This window comes from Triticum aestivum, chromosome 6B, assembly GCF_018294505.1.
Source record: "Triticum aestivum cultivar Chinese Spring chromosome 6B, IWGSC CS RefSeq v2.1, whole genome shotgun sequence".
In the NCBI taxonomy this organism is placed as follows: Eukaryota; Viridiplantae; Streptophyta; class Magnoliopsida; order Poales; family Poaceae; genus Triticum; species Triticum aestivum.
Genome location: NC_057810.1, coordinates 539,843,444 through 539,859,849, shown reverse-complemented (window position 1 = coordinate 539,859,849; position 16,406 = coordinate 539,843,444).

The following is a 16,406-nucleotide window of genomic DNA, read 5'->3' as shown; positions in this document are numbered from 1 at the left end:
ACAAATCATACAGTTTGCCAATGCTTCGTTTTCGTCACACAAAATGCCCCCATCAGGCACAACCCCGATGACAAGCCGAGCAATTGGTTCATACTTTTTAACGCGCTTCAGCTTTTTCAACCCTCACGCAATACATGAGCGTAAGCCATGGATATAGCACTATAGGTGGAATAGAATATAATGATGGAGGTTATGTGGAGAAGACAAAAAAAGGAGAAAGTCTCACATCGACGCGGCTAATCAACGGGCTATGGAGATGCCCATCAACTGATGTCAATGCGAGGAGTAGGGATTGCCATGCAACGGATGCACTAAGAGCTATAAGTGTATGAAAGCTCAACAAAAGAAACTAAGTGGGTGTGCATCCAACTTGCTTGCTCATGAAGACCTAGGGCATTTGAGGAAGCCCATCGTTGGAATATACAAGCCAAGTTCTATAATGAAAATTCCCACTAGTATATGAAAGTGACAACATAGGAGACAATCTATATGAAGAACATGGTGTTACTTTGAAGCACAAGATATGAGACTCACTACATGAAGAACATGGTGCTACTTTGAAGCACAAGTGTGGAAAAAGAGATAGTAACATTGCCCCTTTTCTCTTTTTTTTTGTGAAGGACTTCTTTGGCCCCCTTTTTTATTTAGGCTTCTTTGGCCTTTCCCCTTTTTTTATGGGGCAATGTTCTATAATGATGATCATCACATTTTTATTTACTTACAACTCGATATTACAACTCGATACTAGAACAAAGATATGACTCTATATGAATGCTTCCGGTGGTGTACCGGGATGTGCAATGATCTAGCGTAGCAATGACATCAAAAAACGGACAAGCCATGAAAACATCATGCTAGCTATCTTACGATCATGCAAAGCAATATGACAATGAATGCTCAAGTCATGAATATGATGATGATGGAAGTTGCATGGCAATATATCTCGGAATGGCTATGGAAATGCCATGATAGGTAGGTATGGTGGCTGTTTTGAGGAAGATATGATGAGGTTTATGTGTGATAGAGCGTATTGTATCACAGGGTTTGGATGCACCGGCGAATTTTGCACCAACTCTCGAGGTGAGAAAGGGCAATGCACGGTACCGAAGAGGCTAGCAATGATGGAAAGGTGAAAGTGCGTATAATCCATGGACTCACATTAATCATAAAGAACTCATATACTTATTGCAAAAGTTTATTAGCCCTCGAAGCAAAGTACTACTACGCATGCCCCTAGGGGGATAGATTGGTAGGAAAAGACCATCGCTTGTCCCCGACCGCCACTCATAAGGAAGACAATCAAAGAAACACCCCATGCTTCAAATTTGTCACACAACGGTTACCATACATGCATGCTATGGGACTTGCAAACCTCAACACAAGTGTCTCTATAATCCACAACCACCCACTAGCATGACTCTAATATCACCATCTTTATATCGCAAAACTATTGCAAGGAATCAAACATATCATATTCAGCGATCTACAAGTTTATGTAGGATTTTATGACTAACCATGTGAATGACCAATTCCTGTCATCTCTCTAAATAGATCTAAGTGAAGCAAAAGAGTTTAATTATTTCTATAAAATATATGCCCACGCTCTAACAAATATACGTGAAGCAAAAGAGCATTCTACAAATGGCGGTTTTCTATGTAAAGAGAAACAGGCAATCCAACTTCAAATGATATAAGTGAAGCACATGAAGCATTCTATAAAGCCACACTCAAAATATTTAAGTGAAGTGCAATGAGCATTCTATAAATCAACCAAGGACTATCTCATACCAGCATGGTGCACAAAATAAAAATGAAAACTAAATGAAAAAGACGCTCCAAGACTTGCACATAATGCAGGAACGAAACGAATTCGAAAACATACCGATACTTGTTGAAGAAAGAGGGGATGCCTCCCCAGCATCCCCAAGCTTAGACGCTTGAGTCTCCTTGAATATTTATTTGGGGTGCCTCGGGCATCCCCAAGCTTGAGCTCTTGCCTCTCTTCCTTCTTCTCACATCGAAACATCCTCGATTAGACACTACATCCACACAAAACTTCAACAGAAAACTCGGTAAGATCTCTTAGTATAATAAAGTAAATCACCACTCTAAGTACTGTTGCAAACCAATTCATATTTTGTTTTTGCATTGTGTCTACTATAATATAACTTTTTCATGGCTTAAATCCACTGATATAAATTGATAGTTTCATCAAAACAAGCAAACTATGCATCAAAAACAGAACCTGTCAAAAACAGAACAATATGTAGCAATCTGGACATCCACCATACTTCTGGTACCCGAAAAATTCTACCAAAATTAGGAAAAATAAACAAGTTGTATAGAAAAACAGTGCAGAAGGAATCAGAACCAATTGACGTTCCAGTTAAAAATGTAAAATCGCACACTACAGCCAAAGTTTCTGTCCTGCACCGTACAAACCAACAAGCATTGTAAACATCCTAAAGGCAAACCTTGGCACATTATTTTTATAATACAATGGAATTGTACAAGGGGATAATTATTTTTATTGAAAAGTTTCTGTAATTAAGATTCACAAAGTTTCCATGGGCCTGAACAAGTTTAAGGACGTCCCCCACTTTCACAATGCTCGTCTCTCTCACTTTCACTTCTCTTTTTGAAAAGTTTTGGGTTCCCCTCTTTATTTTTGTTGTTTTTAAACTATATGAAAGCATTCAACAGAAATAAATGACTCTCTAAAACTTCCGGGTTGTCTCCCTGGCAGCGCTTTTTTTAAAGCCATTAAGCTAGGCATATAGTGCTCAAGTAGTGAATCCACCCGGATCCCAAGGTATATCAAAGCCAATTTTAATTAACAATGATTTGTAATTTAGTAGTGAGCACAAAGTAACATAAATTATGTAATGACGAAGTCTAACTCTCTTCCTATGCATTGGCATGTCATAAAAGAACAATTTATGCACACATAGTAAAGGCCAATGCATAGTATAAACAGTTTCTTGCAATTTTATCGTGTGGGAAACATGGGGAGACGGAGAAATAGTTCCTCTCTCATAATAATTGCAAGTAGGAGCAGCAAGCACATGCATATTATATTCATCAAAATCATCATGTGTAGTAATAAAAGGCAACCCATCAATATAATCCTTAATAAGTGCAAGCTTCTCCGATATAGTGTAGTCGGGAGAATTCAAAAAGATAATAGGACTATCATGCGTGGGTGCAATAGCAACACTTTCATTCATAACATAAGGAACTATAGCGAGTTCATCTCCATAAGCATAATTCATATTGGCATCTTGGCCACAAGCATAGCAAGCATTATCAAAAAGGGATATTTCAAGAGAATCAACGGGATCATAGCAATTATCATAGCAATCATCCTTCGGTAAGCACAAAGGGAAATTAAACAATGTATGAGTTGAAGAGTTACTCTCATTAGAAGGTGGGCATGGGTGATCAATCCGCTCTTCCTCCTTTTGTTCTTCGCTCTCCTCATCATCTTTTTCATCCAATGAGCTCACAATTTCATCAATTTCTTCTTCCATAGCTTCCTGCAAAATATTAGTCTCTTCTTGGACAACGGAGACTTCCTCAATAAATTGTTTAACATAGGCATTAGAAGCATAATTCTCATAACAATATTCAAGTATGACAAAATTTTCAGATTTGTAAAGAGTAGCATCATACTTTTCAATTAAAGTAGCAATTTCAAAAGCACCCTTAAAAGCAACAAATTCTTCAATTTGTTGAACATCATAGTAACTATAAACACCCTTAGCATACGAAGATAGGATCCCATTATCAATAAACTCACATTGGTAGGGAAGGTGTTTTTTTAGGGTTTTCAGAACAACAAATAAAATCATATTCCCAACATAAATTCCAAGCATAGCATTGCAAACGTTGAATTTGACCCCATAATAGTTTCCCTTTTTCAGATATACGGTGTCGCACATAATAGGCATGCTCATCTAAAGATTTGCCCTCAACTAAGCTAGTTGGGGTTTCAGCACGAGCACATAGGGATCGAAGATGATCCAAGTAATAAGCTTCAGCAGTGTGATAGATTTTGAGTGGTTCTTCAACCATTGGTTCAGCAGGTACAACTAATTTTTTTTGGTATTTTGCGTTTCCTACCCATGACTAAAGATAGAAAACAACTAAGGACAACAAATAAAAATTACTTAGTGATAAAGCAAACAAGCACACACGAGAATATTCACCCCACGCTATGACTCCCCGGCTACGGTGCCAGAAAAAGGTCTTGATAACCCACAAGTATAGGGGATAGTTGTAGCCTTTTTTGATAAGTAAGGGTGTCGAACCCAATGAGGAGCTAAAGGTAGAACAAATATTCTCTCAAGTCCTATCGGCCACTGATACGACTCCACGCATGCTTGACGTTCGCTTTACCTGGAACAAGTATGAAACTAGAAGTACTTGGTAGGTGTGATAGGATAGGTTTGCAAGAAAGTAAAGAACGCGTAAATATAAACTAGGGGCTGTTTAGATAAAGAAGCAACAAAGTAAATATAGCGAGTGTGGAAAAGTGGTGGTAGGAGTTGTGAAATTGTCCCTAAGCAATTGACTATGTTACTAGACCGATAATCACTATTGCAATTCTATTTGAGGGAGAGGCATAAGCTAACATATCATCCCTTACTTGGAATTCTATGCACTTATGATTGGAACTCTAGAAAGCATCCGCAACTACTAAAGATTCATTAAGGTAAAACCCAACCATAGCATTAAAGCATCAAGTCCCCTTTTATTCCATACGCAAACAACCTACTTACTTGGGTTTGTGTTTCAGTCACTCACGCAACCCACCATAAGCAAATCATAAACATATTGCAAACTCTACAGCGGGAATCACTCACGCTTGCGCGACACGGAGGGCACAATAGGACAGCACCAATAATAAAATATGCAACTCAAACCAATCATAGCAATTCATCAATCACCGATAGGACAATGAAAATCTACTCAGACATCATAGGATGGCAACACATCATTGGAAAATAATATGAAGCATAAGGCACCATGTTCAAGTAGAGGGTACAGCGGGTTGCGGGAGAGTGGACCGCTGTAGATAGAAGGGGGAAGGTGATGGAGATGGTGGTGAATATGGCGGCAGTGTTGGTGAAGATCGCGGTTATCATGATGGCCCCCGACGGTGTTCCGGCGCCACCGGAAGCAAGGGGGAGAGAGCCCCCCTTCTTCTTCTTCTTCCTTGATGTTCTCCCTAGATGGGAGAAGGGTTTCCCCTCTGGTCCTTGGCTCCCATGGCTTGGGAGGGGCGAGAGCCCCTCCGAGATTGGATCTATCTCTCTGTTTTTGCGTTCTCTGAGTCTACCCCTTCACCGTTTCCTTTATATCTAGAGATCCGTAACTCCGATTGGGGTGAATCTTTCGCCGAGATCTTTCTCATAAAATTATCTTTCTTGCACCAGAAGAAGAGCATCAACCGCCTTATGGGTGGACCACGAGGGCCAGGGGCGCGCCTGGGGGAGTAGGGCGCACCCCCCTACCTCGTGACCACCTCGGACACCGTTTTGCGTTGATTTTACTTCCCAAAAATCATAAATATTCCAAAAAAATATTCGTCTGTTTTTATCCCGTTTGGACTCTGTTTGATATTGGGTTTCTGCGAAACAAAAAACATGCAACAGACAGGAACTGGCACTGGGCACTGGATCAATATGTTAGTCCCAAAAATAATATAAAAAGTTGCCAAAAAGTATATGAAAGTGAATAATATTGGCATGGAACAATCAAAAATTATAGATACCACGGAGATATATCACCTAGCCTTCTTCCTTCCTCCCATGTAAGTACCTAGGAGATATTTCCTCGAAAAGAGTTTTCCCATCGCGACTCACCCATCGCACTGTATTGTGCTACCAAGGGGCGACGCTCGCACCGGCGTACTACAACAAAGGCGTCCTCTAAAAAGACGACGCTTGCACAAGGCGCCTCTCAAAAAAGAAAGGCGAACAATGATATAGTCGGGCCCTCCTCGGCGTCGAAGAGGTATAATCCTTAAGCATGCATTCAATGGAAAGACCGGATAATGACATTCCCTGTGGTGTCATTTTGCAGGAGGAGTGTGCGCCGGACTGCTTCCGGAAACCTAGCCAGCCATGCACAGACTGATCCAGCCACGACCCCTGCCACAAGGACTGAAGGGGATGCGGGGGCAATACCGGATTGTCATCTCCTAGAGGATTTGGATAATGTATCCATCACAAATTTTGAAGTGGACAGTGCGATGGGTCACCGGCGGCGGAGAGCGGCTATGCGAGAACCACATTTTACCGAAGAGGCTTTTAATGCTCTCAGCTCTTGCGGATGCTTATATCCGAGCTCGTGATGGAGTTGCTAGAGCCACTCATCAGCTTTCGAAGGATATGCGGGTAAGAATTTTTGGGCAGATTCAATAATCATATGCCAGTAGCCCCTGAATCTTGAAGCAGTTGGCCCAACTGATTTAAGAGTCGTTTACTTTGGTAGGTACTCACGGAAAGGAGTAAAAATTTATCCAAGGAACTGGAAGAATGCTGAACAAAGTTGTCTGCTGCTACTGCCGAACTCGAAGATTTAAAGAAATCCAAGAAGGCACCTGATGGTAAGTGCAGCAGCAGTTTTGGAGATAAAGCTTCGCGAATACAACGAGATTTCCTAATTATGCTTGTGTCTCATTGGTAGGCTCGATAGATCGGCTGGAGGAGAGGCTAAGGGCTGCTGAAGCAGACAAACGACATGCCGAAGGGCAAGAAGCCGCTGGTGAACGTGTTTTGACACGGACCATTAATGAGAAGAACAAACTTCAGGATGCCAACATCAAGCAGGCCGAAGAACTGAAGGATGTGAGATCCCAATTATTGGATGCTTCGAAGGAAAACAAGAAATTGAAAGGCGACATATTCAGTATGCTCTGTAACCTATTAGTCAAGAATAATATCCTATTTGAAGTTTGACAAGTTTGGTTCTGCAGGTGTGCTAACTGGACGTCCCGAAGGAGAAGTGTCCGGATCCCAAGGTGACCTGCTACAAGAGCTATCCAAAGTGCACGAGCAAGCTCGACGGGAAATGAGGAACATGGCTAAGGCTTTATGGCCATCTAATTCCCCTCCAGGAAGTATGGATGAGCTTGCGAATTTATTCAAGGGAGCTCGTCGCAGTATGGAGCTATGGAAGATATCAGCATGTTGGGAAGGCGTGCGAGAAGCCTGGGCCATGGTAAAAACACGGTATACCAAGCTTAATCCGAATCATATGGCTCGGGTTGGACCTAGGGGACAAGATGGACAAGAAATTCATGTTAGCTTAGCATACGACCAAGTGAAAACGACAGCTTAGTTTTCTCAACGGGATTGTAAACTAGACAACCTACTAGAGGGTCTAGAGGAATAGGAAGTTTTTGAGTCCAAGTAGTAATGTACTTTATCAACAAACTTTTCTCCAGCCAAATTGTAAAACGATTGTCATGGCAGACTTTCTGCTTTGACCTCCATAACCCGAGGTTTGGAGTGTTTCCGAATATTTTAAACTATTGGTAAATACCAAAGTATGCTCGGAAACTAGGCAGTCCGGTCATAGTTGCTTGAACAGACAAGTTGTATTCGGGATGTTATATTACATTTGATCATAAGAAACATCTTCCAGAGAGAATAGTTTTGTTAAGGGTTCCTTTCCCTGGGCCTGCATGCGTTTTTGCGCATGCATAAATTGTGATGCGAGAAACTAGAATACATTTTATAATTTGGGGGCGGATATTGCAACGTGGGCAGTTCATCTCTTGTCCGTCGACTGATTATTCCCTTAAGAATGCTAGCTTTCGGCTTCACCCGTCTGAGGTACAAGTCTGGATGACTCGGTTGTAACAATCACAGTGGTGCTCCCTTTATGCCCTAGCCGAACAAACGGGAACGTAGGGCATAAGCACAGGAGCCAGGCAACCCAGCTTGGCAAAAACTTAAGTCATAAAGGTGCATATAATGGCGAAGACAGGACGCATATGAGTAGACAACACATATATATGGTGAGCTTGACGCTCTAAAATAATGATCAGAATAAGCTTCTATAAAAAGAAGCCCCCAAGTGATAAGGGGTATGTACATTTAATGATGTAAATCCCTCGAGTGTGCGGTTGATCTGAACACCGGTAAAGGTTGTAAAAACCGAAAAAGAGAAAAGATGGGTGAAAAAGAGAAAAGACGAAAAAGTTACAAGTGTGGATTTAGGCGTAGAATCTATGGAGCCGAGCGGCATTCCATGGGTTTGGCTCTAAACGATTATCTGAAGCGTTGCGCAGGCGATAGGCTCCTCCAGTGAGAACTTCATCTATGATGAAGGGACCCTCCCATTTGGGCTTGAGATTGTCCTTTTTTCTTTTCTGGTAGGCGCAGGACGAGTTCTCCGACATTATAGGTCTTTGCTCGTACTTCTCTGCTTTGATATCGTCGGGCTTGCTGTTGGTAAAATGCGGAACGGGCCTTCACGACGTTGCGCTCCTCCTCCAAGCCATCCAGGTCGTCTTGTCGATCGAGCTCGGCCTCCCTCTCTTCATACATGCGCACTCACGGTGAGTCATGAATAATGTCACAAGGCAGTACTGCCTCGGCACCGTACACCATGAAAAAATGTGTGTATCCGGTCGTGCGATTGAGCGTGGTACGCAACCCCCAGAGCACGGAATCGAGTTCTTCAACCCAGTGCTTATCTGATTCACGCAAGGATCGCACTAGTCTGGGTTGAATGCCGCTCATGATCAAGCCGTTCGCCCGCTCGACCTGACCGTTTGTCTAAGGGTGATATACAAAGGCGTAATCGAGCTTAATGCCCAAATTAGCACACCAAGTTTTTACCTTATCGGCCGTAAAGTTGGAACCGTTGTCACTAATGATACTATGCGGTACACCGTAACGGTGCACCACACCGGATATAAAGTCTATAACTGGTCCGGCCTCGGCCGTTTCGACTGGTTTGGCTTCTATCCACTTAGTGAATTTATCGACCATAACCAGTAAATATTTCTTCTTATGGCTTCCCCCTTTAAGGGGTCCGACCATGTCAAGCCCCCAGATCGCGAAAGGCCACGCAATGGGATTGTTCGCAAAGTAGTGGCCGGCTTGTGGCTTTGATTTGCGAAAAGCTGGCATCCAACACATTGTTGTACAAGGTTTTGTGCGTCTGCTCGGGCTGTGGGCCAAAAGAAACCCGTACTGAAGGCCTTGCTTACAAGGGCCCGAGCAGTAGCGTGATGGCCGCCAAGACCAGCATGCATTCTGGCCAAGAGCTTTCATCCTTCTTCTTCAGAGATGCACCATTGTAAGACTTCGGTTGTACATTTCTTGTACAGTTCTCCCTCATGAACTTTGTAAGCCTTCGCCCGTCGAACAATGCGACAAGCCTCTGTCTGATCATCAGGGAGCTCGTTCCTAGTAAGGTAGGCGAGGAAAGGTTCGGTCCATGGGGCGATTACAGTCATGATTTCATGGGCCGATGGTGTTATCTCGGTGTCCGAACCTCCGACTAATATCAGAGTTGTGTTCGGAATCCGGGGGTATGGTTGGCTCTGGAACAATGTTGCCGCTGCTGTCCTGCCACACTACGGATGGCTTAAAAAGCCTCTCAACGAAGGTGTTAGGTGGAATGGGGTCGCGTTTAGCGCCCATGCAGGCAAGTATGTCCGCCGCTTGATTACTCTCTCGAGCCACATGATGAAACTCGAGCCCTTCGAATCAAGCTGAAATTTTGAGTACGATATTACGATAAGCTGCCATCTTCGAATATTTTGCGTCAAATTCTCCATTTATCTGAGATATTGCGAGGTTTGAATCCACGCGCACTTCAAGGTGTTGTATGCCCATGGAGACGGCCATCCGAAGACAGTGCAATAAGGCCTCGTATTCGGCTGCATTGTTAGAATCTGTGTACAGTATTTGGAGCACATAGCAGATTGTATCTCCTATGGGGGATGTCAAAACGACACCAGCCCCTAATCTGAATAACATCTTAGAGCCGTCGAAGTGCATCACTGTTGGGGAACGTAGCAGAAATTCAAAAATTTTCCTACGTAACACCAAGATCTATCTATGGAGAGACCAGCAACGAGTAGAAAGGGGAGTGCATCTACATACCCTTGTAGATCGCTAAGCGGAAGCGTTCAAGTGAACGGGGTTGATGGAGTCGTACTCGTCGTGATTCAGATCACCGATGATCCTAGTGCCGAACGGACGGCACCTCCGCGTTCAACACACGTACAGCTCGACGATGTCTCCCATGCCTTGATCCAGCAAGGAGAGAGGGAGAGGTTGAGGAAGACTCCATCCAGCAGCAGCACAACGGCGTGGTGGTGATGGAGGAGCGTGGCAATCCTGCAGGGCTTCGCCAAGCACCTACGGGAGAGGAGGAGGTGTCACGGGAGGGAGGGAGGCGCCAAGGGCTCAGGTATGGATGCCCTCCCTCCCCTCCACTATATATAGGGGCAGGGGAGAGGGGGGAGGCGCAGCCTTGCCCCCTCCTCCAAGGAAGGGGTGCGGCTAAGGAGGGGGGAGGAGTCCATCCTCCCCAAGGCACCTCGGAGGTGCCTTCCCCCTTTAGGACTCTCCCCTTTTTCCTATATCTTGGCGCATGGGCCTCTAGGGGCTGGTGCCCTTGGCCCATGTAGGCCAAGGCGCACCCCCTACAGCCCATGTGGCCCCCGGGGCAGGTGGCCCCACCCGGTGGGCCCCCGGGACCCTTCCGGTGGTCCCAGTACAATACCGATGACCCCGAAACTTGTCCCGATGGCCGAAACAGGACTTCCTATATACAAATCTTTACCTCCGGACCATTCCGGAACTCCTCGTGACGTCCGGGATCTCATCCGGGACTCCGAACAACATTCGGTAACCACATACAAGCTTCCTTTATAACCCTAGCGTCATCGAACCTTAAGTGTGTAGACCCTACGGGTTCGGGAGACATGTAGTCATGACCAAGACGTTCTCCGGTCAATAACCAACAGCGGGATCTGGATACCCATGTTAGCTCCCACATGTTCCACGATGATCTCATCGGATGAACCACGATGTCAAGGACTCAATCAATCCCGTATACAATTCCCTTTGTCTAGCGGTATGGTACTTGCCCGAGATTCGATCGTCGGTATACCGATACCTTGTTCAATCTCGTTACCGGCAAGTCTCTTTACTCGTTCCGTAATACATCATCCCGTGATCAACCCCTTGGTCACATTGTGCACATTATGATGATGTCCTACCGAGTGGGCCCAGAGATACCTCTTCGTTTACACGGAGTGACAAATCCCAATCTCGATTCGTGCCAACCCAACAGACACTTTCAGAGATACCCGTAGTGTACCTTTATAGCCACCCAGTTACGTTGTGACGTTTGGCACACCCAAAGCACTCCTACGGTATCCGGGAGTTGCACAATCTCATGGTCTAAGGAAATGATACTTGACATTAGAAAAGCTTTAGCATACGAACTACATGGTCTTGTGCTAGGCTTAGGATTGGGTCTTGTCCATCACATCATTCTCCTAATGATGTGATCCCGTTATCAACGACATCCAATGTCCATGGTCAGGAAACCATAACCATCTATTGATTAACGAGCTAGTCAACTAGAGGCTTACTAGGGACATGGTGTTGTCTATGTATCCGCACATGTATCTGAGTTTCCTATCAATACAATTCTAGCATGGATAATAAACAATTATCATGAACAAGGAAATATAAAAATAATCAATTTATTATTGCCTCTAGGGCATATTTCCAACAGTCTCCCACTTGCACTAGAGTCAATAATCTAGTTCACATCGATATGTGATTAACACTCAAGGTCACATCCCCATGTGACTAACACCCAAAGAGTTTACTAGAGTCAATAATCTAGTTCACATTTACCATGTGATTAACACTCGATGAGTTCTGGGTTTGATCATGTTATGCTTGTGAGAGAGGTTATAGTCAACGGGTCTGAACCTTTCAGATCCGTGTGTGCTTTACAAATCTCTATGTCATCTCCTAGATGCAGCTACCACGTTCTATTTGGAGCTATTCCAAATAACTGTTCTACTTGGAGCTATTCTAAATTGTTGCTCCATTATACGTATCCGGTATCTCTACTCAGAGCTATCCGGATAGGTGTTAATCTTGCATCGACGTAACCCTTTACGACGAACTCTTTTACCACCTCCATAATTGAGAAAATTCCTTAGTCCACTAGTTACTAAGGATAACTTTGACCGCTGTCCTGTGATCCATTCTTGGATCACTCTTGTACCCCTTGACTGACTCATGGTAAAGCACACTTCAGGTGCGGTACACAGCATAGCATACTGTAGAGCCTATGTCTTAAGCATAGGGGACGACCTTCGTTCCTTTCTCTCTATTCTGCCATGGTCGAGCTTTAAGTCTTAACTTCATACCTTACAACTCAGGCAAGAACTCCTTCTTTGACTGATCCATCTTGAACACCTTCAAGATCACGTCAAGGCATGTGCTCATTTGAAAGTACTATTAAGCGTTTTGATCTATCCTTATAGATCTTGATGCTCAATGCTCAAGTAGCTTAATCCAGATTTTCCATTGAAAACACTTTCCAAATAACCCTACATGCTTTCCAGAAATTCTACGTCATTTCTGATCATTAATATGTCAACAACATATACTCATCAGAAATTCTATAGTGCTCCCACTCACTTCTTTGGAAAAACAAGTTTCTCATAAACTTTGTATACACCCAAAATCTTTGATCATCATCAAAGCATACATTCCAACTCCGAGATGCTCACTCCAGTCCTCAGAAGGATTGCTGGAGCTTTGCATACTTATTAGCATATTTCAGGATAGACAAAACCTTCCGGTTGTATCACATACAACCTTTCCTCAAGAATCGTCGAGGAAACAATGTTTTGACATCCTATCTGCAAGATTTCATAAATAATGCAGTAATTGCTAATATAATTCCAACAGACTCTTAGCATCGCTACGAGTGAGAAAGTCTCATCGTAGTCAACTCCTTGAACTTGTCGAAAAACATCTTAACGACAAGTCGAGCTTTCTCAATGGTGACACTTACCATCATTGTCTGTCTTCCTTTCAAAATCCATATGTACCTAACAGCCTTACGGCCATCAAGTAGTTCTTCCAAAGTCTACACTTTGTTTTCATACATGGATCCTCTCTCGGGTTTTATGACCTTGAGCCATTTATCGGAATCCGGGCCCACCATCGCTTCTCCATAGCTCGTAGGTTCATTGTTGTCTAGCAACATGACTTCCAAGACAGGATTACGTACCACTCTGAAGTAGTACGCATCCTTGTCATCCCACGAGGTTTGGTAGTGACTCGATCCGAAGTTTCATGATCACTATCATAAGCTTCCACTTCAGTTGGTGTACGTGCCACAGGAACAACTTCCTGTGCCCTGCTACACACTTGTTGAAGTGACGGTTCAATAACCTCATCAAGTCTCCACCATCCTCCCACTCAACTTTTCGAGAGAAACCTTTCCTCGAAAAAGGACCCGATTCAAGAAACAATCCCTATTGCTTTCGGATCTGAATTAGGAGGTATACCCAACTGTTTTTGGGTGTCCTATGAAGATGCATTTTATCTGCTTTGGGTTCGAGCTTATCAACCTGAAACCTTTTCACATAAGCGTCGCAGCCCCAAACTTTCAAGAAACGGCAACTTAGGTTTCTCCAAACCATAGTTCATACGGTGTCGTCTCAACGAAATTATGTGGTGCCCTATTTAAAGTGAATGTGGTTGTCTCTAATGCCTAACCCATGAACGATAGTGGTAACTCGATAAGAGACATCATGGTATGCACCATATCCAATAGGGTGCAACTATGACGTTTGGACACACCATCACACTATGGTGTTCCAGGCTGTATCAGTTGTGAAACAATTTCCACAATGTCTTAATTCTGTGCCAAACTCGTGATTCAGATATTCATCTCTATGATCATATCATAGATCTTTTATCCTCTTGTCACGACGATCTTTCAACTTCACACTGAAATTACTTGAACCTTTCAATAATTCAGACTCGTGATTCATCAAGTAAATATACTCAACATCTATTCGAATCATCTGTGAAGTAAGAACATAACGATATTCACTGCATGCCTCAGCACTCATTGGACTGCACACATCAAAATGTGTTACTTCCAACAAGTTGCTATCTTGTTCCATCTTACTGAAAACGAGGCTTTTCAGTCATCTTGCCCATGTGGTATGATTTGCATGTCCCAAGTGATTCAAAATCAAGTGAGTCAAAAACGATCCATTTGCATGGAGTTTCTTCATGCATATACACCAATAGACATGGTTCGCATGTCTCAAACTTTTCAAAAACGAGTGAGCCCAAAGATCCTGTTTGATTGGTTTTTGGCAATACTATATAATCAGGAAGTTTTTTTTTATTAGTTTTGAAGGAATTTCCCGAGTACAGGTTATGCATGTCTACTTTTCATAATTGCATGTGCACCTACGTGTATATACACTATACACAATGACTAATGACCGCCTCACGTACTGATGCATGCATCCACACGTTTTATTTATTTATTTATCTCATGGATGTTATGACCTGCACTAGTCACGTATTGATCATGTACAAATTTAAGCTAACCCTGCAGACGACTCGGTGCAGTTCGCATCTCCGTAGACGCCGCGGCCAGGTCGTACATAGACCCAGGCCCGACGTGCACGTCATGTATTTTGGCCATGGGCTACGGTGGCATCGGATCAACTTGAGCGAGGGTCAAAGCTCAATGTTTATCCACTCAAACGGCCCATGATATTCGGGATGGCAAAACAACCAGCGACGGCGGGACGCGGCACCCTGCTCTGCCTATATATAGACTCACAAAGCCATTTGCAAGGAGGGAGGCCTCGCACCAGGAGGCACCAGGAGGAACGCCCCAGGAGGCGACGGCGCGCCCGCGGCCGCGCAATCGCAAACCATACACCAGATGTGATGGCCGAGGAGGAAGAGACGCCGGCGACGGCGGCGGTCTGCCCACGGCGAGCATGCAGGCGTCGGAGGAGATGAAGAAACGGGAGCAGACCAAGCCCGGCTGACTAATTCTATTTGTTACTATGTCTTCCATCCATCAGGTTCTACACGAGAAGAACAACAGGAAGAAGGAGGCGGAGTCCTGCACACACAAACATCCGGACAGAAGACAAGGCAGAGACGCGCCCCTGGTGGCAGCGTCGAGGAGATCGGAGGGCACGCCCTTGCGGCCGCGCGTGCGCCAAGGGGGCACCCAGCCGAGAGAGAGGCGCAAGCACACGTGGGAGACTCGTCCGTGTCGGCGATATGTTGCAGGGCGCGTCGTACACGACGAGCATACGGGGCTCGAGATGCATGCACATGCAACAACTCTCTTCTTTTCATTTCCTTAGCAGGTTCCTCGGAAACGGGAGAGAGATCACGCCTCACGCACGCACCAGGAGGCACCGGGAGGGATAGCAACCCAGGAGGCGACGCCGCCGGGCTGGAAGAGACGCCGGCCATGACGGCGGCCTGACCATGGCGAGCATGCTGGCACCTGAGGAGACCAAGAAATGGGAGCAGACCAAGCCCCGCTGACTAATTCTATTTGTTACTATGTCTTCCATCCATCAGGTTCTACACGAGAAGAACAACAGGAAGAAGGGGGACGGAGGCACGGCCAGAGGAGAGGAACTCACGCACGCACACATCCATCGCATAACACCTCCAGCACCCATCCATCCACCACGCAGCACTCCATTCCTTCAGGAGTACATCCATCTACCCGGCAGGAGGAAAGACGCAGGTACCCGAGCCGGCGTACACGGAGAGAGGAGGCCGGCGTACAAGGAGCTCGGCGGCTGTGACATGGACGCGAAGCTCACCTTCCCCGAACGTAAACTTTGATCTAACCCATCCCTTTCCTTGTTCCTTCTTTGCATATAGCATGCACGCACACAGGTTGGGAGCGTTGCCAAGAGCAATGTTCGCATGATCGGACCCCCGTCGGAGATGGAGCCGCCGGACCGGAAGGTGAAGTCGACGTTGCCGGAGATGGTCTTCACCAAGCCAGCGCCACAAAGAACGACGAAGAGGTCGTCATCACAACCTGTTGTTCGCCTCGTCACGACGGTTCGGCCAAGATGACGACGCGGAGCACGCCACGACGCCGCCCACCGTCGAGGTCACCAGGTCGATGCCCCGGAGGTCGACGCCACGGTGGCCACCCCACTCATCACCGCGCGATGAGGACGACGCGTCGCCGGAGCTCATCTTCACCAAGCCCGCGCTATGGACGCTGACGCTACCGAGGTTGGTGTCACAGAGGTCGACGCCACGGTGGCCACCCCACTCATCCCCGCGCGAAGAGGACGACGCGTCGCCGGAGCTCATCTT